The sequence below is a fragment of the Ovis aries genome, chromosome 12 (assembly GCF_016772045.2).
Source record: "Ovis aries strain OAR_USU_Benz2616 breed Rambouillet chromosome 12, ARS-UI_Ramb_v3.0, whole genome shotgun sequence".
Classification (NCBI taxonomy): domain Eukaryota; kingdom Metazoa; phylum Chordata; class Mammalia; order Artiodactyla; family Bovidae; genus Ovis; species Ovis aries.
The window spans coordinates 4,978,027-4,985,153 of NC_056065.1; the positions used below are offsets into that span (position 1 = coordinate 4,978,027).

At 42.0% G+C, this 7,127-nt stretch overlaps 1 pseudogene; it reads left to right on the top strand.

Annotated features, from left to right (window-relative positions):
• LOC114117318 (C4b-binding protein alpha chain-like) overlaps positions 1-6,216 on the top strand; it is a 31,537-nt pseudogene extending 25,321 nt beyond the window's left edge.
• The last annotated feature ends 911 nt before the right edge of the window (positions 6,217-7,127 follow it).

Sequence of the window (7,127 nt, forward strand, 5' to 3'; positions counted from 1 at the left end):
TGAACAGCGTTTAAGGCCTTAGCCAAGGAATTTCCCAATCCAAGTCAGGATCCTTTGGGATTTACTAATTCTGAAGGAGATCAACCCTGGGATTTCTTTGGAAGGAATGATGCTAAAGCTGAAACTCCAGTACTTTGGCCACCTCATGCGAAGAGTTGACTCATTGGAAAAGACTCTGATGCTGGGAGGGGTTGGGGGCAGGAGGAGAAGGGAAAGACAGAGGATGAGATGGCTGCATGGCATCACGGACTCATGGACGTGAGTCTGAGTGAACTCCAGGGGATGGTGATGGACAGGGAGGCCTGGCGTGCTGCGATTCATGGTGTCGCAAAGAGTCGGACACGACTGAGCGACTGAACTGAACGGAACTGAATTGAACTGAACTGAAGGAATTTGAATTAACCATCCAGACCTACATTCTGGGTTTTCAGATCGATATAAAATAATACAGCTGTTAGTTTCTGAAAGCAAAGGAAGGGAATGAATATAGAAAACAGGGTGGAAATGCCCCTTAATGGACTTTGAATCACGTAGTCCAGAGGTTTGTACTGATGGAAATAGCTCGAAAATTGCTCAAACCTCTCCCAGCATTCTTCAAACACTGTAAAGTGGACAATGATTTAACAATGCAAGCAAGGATTGAATGAATTGATCCAGGCTATTATGGGAGATTTGGGGAAAAACAAAACAAAACACTTTTTGCAATATTCAGGCTTGACACCTGAATCATTCTCTAACCAGCAAAATAATTCATGCTTAACTCCACCTTTTTAAAAGGTCTCAATGAGGATTTGGTTACTCTGGTCAAACAATTTATGTTGCTTTGATTTACATGCCAACTGCCATAAAGTAATGCTCAAAATTCTCCAAGCCAGGCTTCAGCAATACGTGAACCGTGAACTTCCTGTTGTTCAAGCTGGTTTTAGGAAAGGCAGAGGAACCACAGATCAAATTGCCAACATCCTCTGGATCATGGAAAAAGGAAGAGAGTTCCAGAAAAACATCTATTTCTGCTTTATTAACTATGTCAAAGACTTTGACTGTGTGGATCACAAAAAACAATGGAAAATTCTGAAAGAGATGGGAACACCAGACCACCTGACCTGCCTCTTGAGAAACCTATATGCAAGTCAGCAAGCAACAGTTAGAACTGTACATGGAACAACAGACTGGTTTGGAATAGGAAAAGGAGTATGTCAAGGCTGTATATTGTCACCCTGCTTATTTAACTTATATGCAGAGTACATCATGAGAAATGCTGGGCTGGAAGAAGCACAAGCTGGAATCAAGATTGCCAGGAGAAATATCAATAACCTCAGATATGCAGTTGACACCACCCTTATGGCAGAAAGTGAAGAGGAACTAAAAAGCCTCTTGATGAAAGTGAAAGAGGAGACTGAAAAAGTTGGCTTAAAACTCAACATTCGGGAAATGAAGATCATGGTATCTGATCCCATCAATTCATGGGAAATAGATGGGGAAACAGTGAAAACAGTGTCAGACTTTATTTTTTGGGGCTCCAAAATCACTGCAAATGGTGATTACAGCCATGAAATTAAAAGACGCTTACTCTTTGTTAGGAAAGTTATGACCAACCTAGATAGCATATTCAAAAGCAGAGATATTAGTTTGCCAACAAAGGTCCATCTAGTCAAGGCTATGGTTTTTCCAGTGGTCATGTATGGATATGAAATTTGAACTGTGAATAAAGCTGAATGCCAAAGAATTAATGCTTTTGAACTGTGGTGTTGGAGAAGACTCTTGAGAGTCCCTTGCACTGCAAGGAGATCCAAGAAGACCATTCTAAAGGAAATCAGTCCTGGGTATTCTTTGGAAGGAATGATGCTCAAGTTGAAACTCCAATTCTTTGGCCACCTCATGCGAAGAGTTGGCTCACTGGAAAAGACTTTGATGCTGGGAGGGATTGGGGACAGGAGGAGAAGGGGACGACAGGATGAGATGGCTGGATGGCATCACCGGCTCAATAGACATGAGTTTGGGTAAACTCCGGGAGTTGGTGTTGGAAAGGGAGGCCTAGCGTGCTGCAATTCATGGGGTCGGAAATAGTCGGACATGACTGAGTGACTGAACTGAACTGACCCTTATTATACTGGCTGACCAACCTTTCAAACCCATTAATAAGAAATAAGAGGGTATTTATGAAAATTATGAGCCTTCAATTGTGCCATTAAGTACATTATGTCAATAGAAAGTTAACTGGCCCCAACCAGTTTAACTCCCAAACAATAAAGAAAGCTTGAAGGAAAAAAAAAATCTCTTTAGAATTCTTGTCCTGAGGGAATGACTCCTACTAGGAGAAACAAGACCAGGAGCTGACTGTCGCTCAGATCATGGACTCCTTATTACCAAATTCAGACTTAATTGAAGAAAGTAGGGAAAACCGCTAGACCATTCAAGTATGACCTAAATCAAATCCCTTATGATTATACAGTGGAAGTGAGAAATAGTTTTAAGGGCCTAGATCTGATAGACAGAGTGCCTGATGAACTATGGAATGAGGTTCGTGACATTGTACAGGAGACAGGGATCAAGACCATCCCCATGGAAAAGAAATGCAAAAAAGCAAAATGGCTGTCGGGGGAGGCCTTACAAAAAAGAAGAGAGGCGAAGAACAAAGGAGAAAAGGAAAGATATAAGCATCTGAATGCAGAGTTCCAGAGAATAGAAAGAAGAGATAAGAAAGCCTTCTTCAGCGATCAATGCAAAGAAATCGAGGAAAAGAACAGAATGGGAAAGACTAGAGATCTGTTCAAGAAAATTAGAGATACCAAGGGAACATTTCATGCAGAGATGGGCTCGATAAAAGACAGAAATGGTGTGGACCAAAGAGAAGCAGAAGATGTTAAGAAGAGGTGGCAAGAATACACAGAAGAACTGTACAAAAAAGATCTTCATGACCCAGATAATCATGATGGTGTGATCACTCATCTAGAGCTAGACATCCTGGAATGTGAAGTCAAGTGGGCCTTAAAAAGCATCACTATGAACAAAGCTAGTGGAAGTGATGGAATTCCAGTTGAGCTGTTTCAAATCCTGAAAGATGATGCTGTGAAAGTGCTGCACTCAATATGCCAGCAAATTTGGAAAACTCAGCAGTGGCCACAGGACTGGAAAAGGTCAGTTTTCATTCCAATCCCAAAGAAAGGCAATGCCAAAGAATGCTCAGACTACCACACAATTGCACTCATCTCACATGCTAGTAGCGTAATGCTCAAAATTCTCCAAGCAAGGCTTCAGCAACACGTGAACCGTGAACTTCCTGTTGTTCAAGGTGGTTTTAGAAAAGGCAGAGGAACCAGAGATCAAATTGCCAACATCCACTGGATCATGGAAAAAGCGAAAGAGTTCCAGAAAAACATCTATTTCTGCTTTATTGACTATGCCAAAGCCTTTGATGGTGTGGATCACAATAAACTGTGGAAAATTCTGAGAGAGATGGGAATACCGGATCACCTGACCTGCCTCTTGAGTAATCTATATACAGGCCAGGAAGCAACAGTTAGAACTGGACATGGAACAACAGACTGGTTCGGAATAGGAAAAGGAGTACGTCAAGGCTGTATATTGTCACCCTGCTTATTTAACTTATATGCAGAGTACATCATGAGAAACGCTGGACTGGAAGAAACACAAGCTGGAATCAAGATTGCCAGGAGAAATATCAATAACCTCAGATATGCAGTTGACACCACCCTTATGGCAGAAAGTGAAGAGGAACTAAAGAGCCTCTTGATGAAAGTGAAAGAAGAGAGTGAAAAACTTGGCTTAAAACTCAACATTCAGAAAACGAAGATCATGGCATCTGATCCCATCACTTCATGACAAATAGGTCAGGAAACAATGGAAACAGTGAGAGACTTTATTTTGTGGGGCTCCAAAATTACTGAAGATGGTGACTGAAGCCATGAAATTAAGACACTTGCTCCTCGGTAGAAAACTTATGACCAACCTAGGCAGCATGTTAAAAAGCAGAGACATTATTTTGCCAATAAAGTTTAGTCTAGTCAAAGCTATGGTTTTTCCAGTAGTCATGTATGGATGTGAGAGTTGGACTGTGAAGAAAGCTGAGCTCTGAAGAATCGATGCTTTTGAACTGTGGCGCTGGATATGACTCTTGAGAGTCTCTTGGCCAGCAAGAAGATCCAACCAGTCCATCCTAAAGGAAATCAGTCTAAGGATTGATACTGAAGCTGAAACTCGAATACTTTGGCCACTTGATGTGAAGAACTGACTCACTGCAAAAGACCCTGTTGCTGGGAAAGACTGAACGTGGGAAGAGAAGGGGACCACAGAGGATGAGATGGTTGGATGGCATCACTGACTCAATGGACATGAGTTTGAGTAAACTCCGAGAGATGGTGATGGACAAGGAAACCTTGTGTGCTGCAGTCCATGGGATTTCAAAGAATTGGACACGACTGAGTGACTGAACTGAATTGAAGGTTGCGTTTCTTTTGCTCTAATGTTGGTTTGAATCATTCCTAGTGATTTTCTTGGGCTTCCCCAGCAGCTCAACAGTAAAGAATCCACCTGCAGTGCAGGAGCCGCCGGAGACATAGTTTAATACCAGGATTGAGAAGATCCCCTGGAGGAGAGCATGGCAATCCACTCCAGTGTTCTTGCCTGGGAAATTCCATGGACAGAGGAGCCTGGTGGGCTACTTTCCACAGTGTCACAAAGAGTCAGACACAACTGAATCGACTTAGCATGCACATAGTGATTTTCTTAAGGACATGAAACATACCTCAGTAATATAATTTAATGACCTTGTTCTCTAAAATATGAAGAGTCCCTCCCTCTGAATAGCTAGTTAAACTACCTCATTCTCATCTACCCTTCTCTTTCCCCATTCAAGACTGCAGCGTGTTTCTTAGGATTGCACATAAATCTATGAAGATGGGAGTTCATTTTTATCCTTTACTACTGTGGTGCACTATAAGGGTGATGAAGGATATATTCTGGTTGAAGAAGAAAAAATCACCTGCAGAAATTCACATTGGTCACCTCCAGGGCCTCAGTGTAAAGGTAACTCCACTTTACTGATGGCCCTTGCTAAGACAGTAGGACCATCGTGTATATTCTGGCACTATGGTTCCCATGGGCTTCCCTGGTGGCTCAGAGGTTAAAGCGTCTGCCTCCAATGCAGGAGACCCGGGTTCGATCCTTGGGTCGGGAAGATCCCCTGGAGAAGGAAATGGTAACCCACTCCAGTATTCTTGCCTGGAGAATCCCATGGATGGAGGAGCCTGGTAGTCCACGATGTCGCAAAGAGTCGGACATGACTGAGCCACTTCACTCACTCACTCACTCATTACAGATTTGTGTCTGAATCCAGAGGTAGAAGATAGAACTTTTTTTGTGGACAAGGATCAGTATGTTGAGCCTGAAAACGTTACTGTCCATGTGACTCTGGCTTTTGTATGGTCAGCTCTCCAAATATCATCTGCTCAGAGAATGGAACGTGGTACCTAGAAGTGCCCAAGTGTGAGTGGGTAAGTGGCACACCTCAGGTGTTCTATCACATTCTATAAATGGTAACCTGCTCCAGAGCACTGTCCCAGCTGACACTGATGAAGTTTGAGTTGTATCAGGACTCATTTCTGAGTTGTTTAAATCAATTTCAGCATCAGCACTTTTACTCTCAAAGTACATGGTGAGCTCTTAAGGCAAATTCTAATTCCCTTATGTTATAGCAAGGTGGACCAAGCCCCTAGATAGGAGGGTTCCATAGATACAGGTATTTCTACAACAAATGTTATGATTTTGCATAGACATCAGATCCATCCCTTCAGTTGATCCTGAAGAAGTTCCCTGGGTATCTTTGACAGTGCTGTTTCTTCTCTGTTTAGATAATTTCACTGCTGTTTCGAGAGCAGTGCTGGTCAGATCTTAAGATGAATACTTTGCTAAGATGTACAAAGTATCTTTTAATTTTTTGCATCAGTGCTATGGAGGGTCTTGATATTCCAACTTTACTGTCATTGGTAGGCATCCTGAAGGAAACTTATACTTTCAGTTTGGAAAGAAACCTCTCAAACCATCCTTTATCTCTTTCAGGAAGTTCGCATGGGCTGTGAGCGAGTGCTCATAGGCAGGAAACTCACGCAGTGTCTCCCAAGTCCTGAGGATGTAAAAATGGTCCTGGAGGAATATAAACTGTCTCTGGAGATTGAAGGACTGGGTGTACAGACTTGAAGTTGAGCACCTGTTAAAAATCAGTACATCTCTTTCCCTTCCCTTCCCTTTAAAAATAGAGAATTGGGTACATTTTTCTCATTAGCAACTGTACTGTTCCTTCAGTGCTATTATTCACTGAAAAAATACTTATATTTGAAGGATCTTTGATATTTTTTGATGCCACTGATAGTGTGGAACTATTGATCGTTGATATTCTGTCTCATCTTAAGCTTCTGTTTCCCTGGATTTGATCATATGGGAGAATTAAAGAATCACCTGTCAAGAGTCCAGTGTCTTTGTTTTTACTTTGATTCCCTTGTAATGAGAAATTAAGGATCTATATCACTCACTTCCTAATGTTTCTCTGGTTAACATTCTTTTCTCTTTTACATACTAGCACCTCGTATGAGATATATTTATACTACACTTTCACTTCCTACTCATTCTTCAGTGCCCAGGTCAAATAGCACATCTTCCTCTGTCTTCTGCTTTCTCTCTCTGTTGATCACCAGTGTTTGCTCTGGAACAACTTCTCAGTTCCTCTTTATATTTAAGGTACACTTGGTTTTGCTTGGCATTCAATAATAACCAACTTGAACGCTTTTGAAAGTCTGTATGCAACCCAAGTATTCCTCTTCGGCATGCCCAAATCTTTCAATCTAGGGTGATCGCTCTTTAATATTTCCATTAAAATAGCTTTTAGTGTTTCTTTTAGGACCGGTTCTCCAGAAGCAGATCCTAAGAAAAGAATTTATGTGCAAGTGAGTTTTTAAGGAACTTCTCCGAGTTCTCCAAGGAGAAATAGGAAAAGGAGTAGGGTAAGCAGGATGGAAAGGGCTTCCCTTGTGGCTCAGCTGGTAAAGAATCTGCCTGCAATGCAGGAGACCCGGCTATGATTCCTGGGTCAGGAAGATCACTTGGAGATGGGA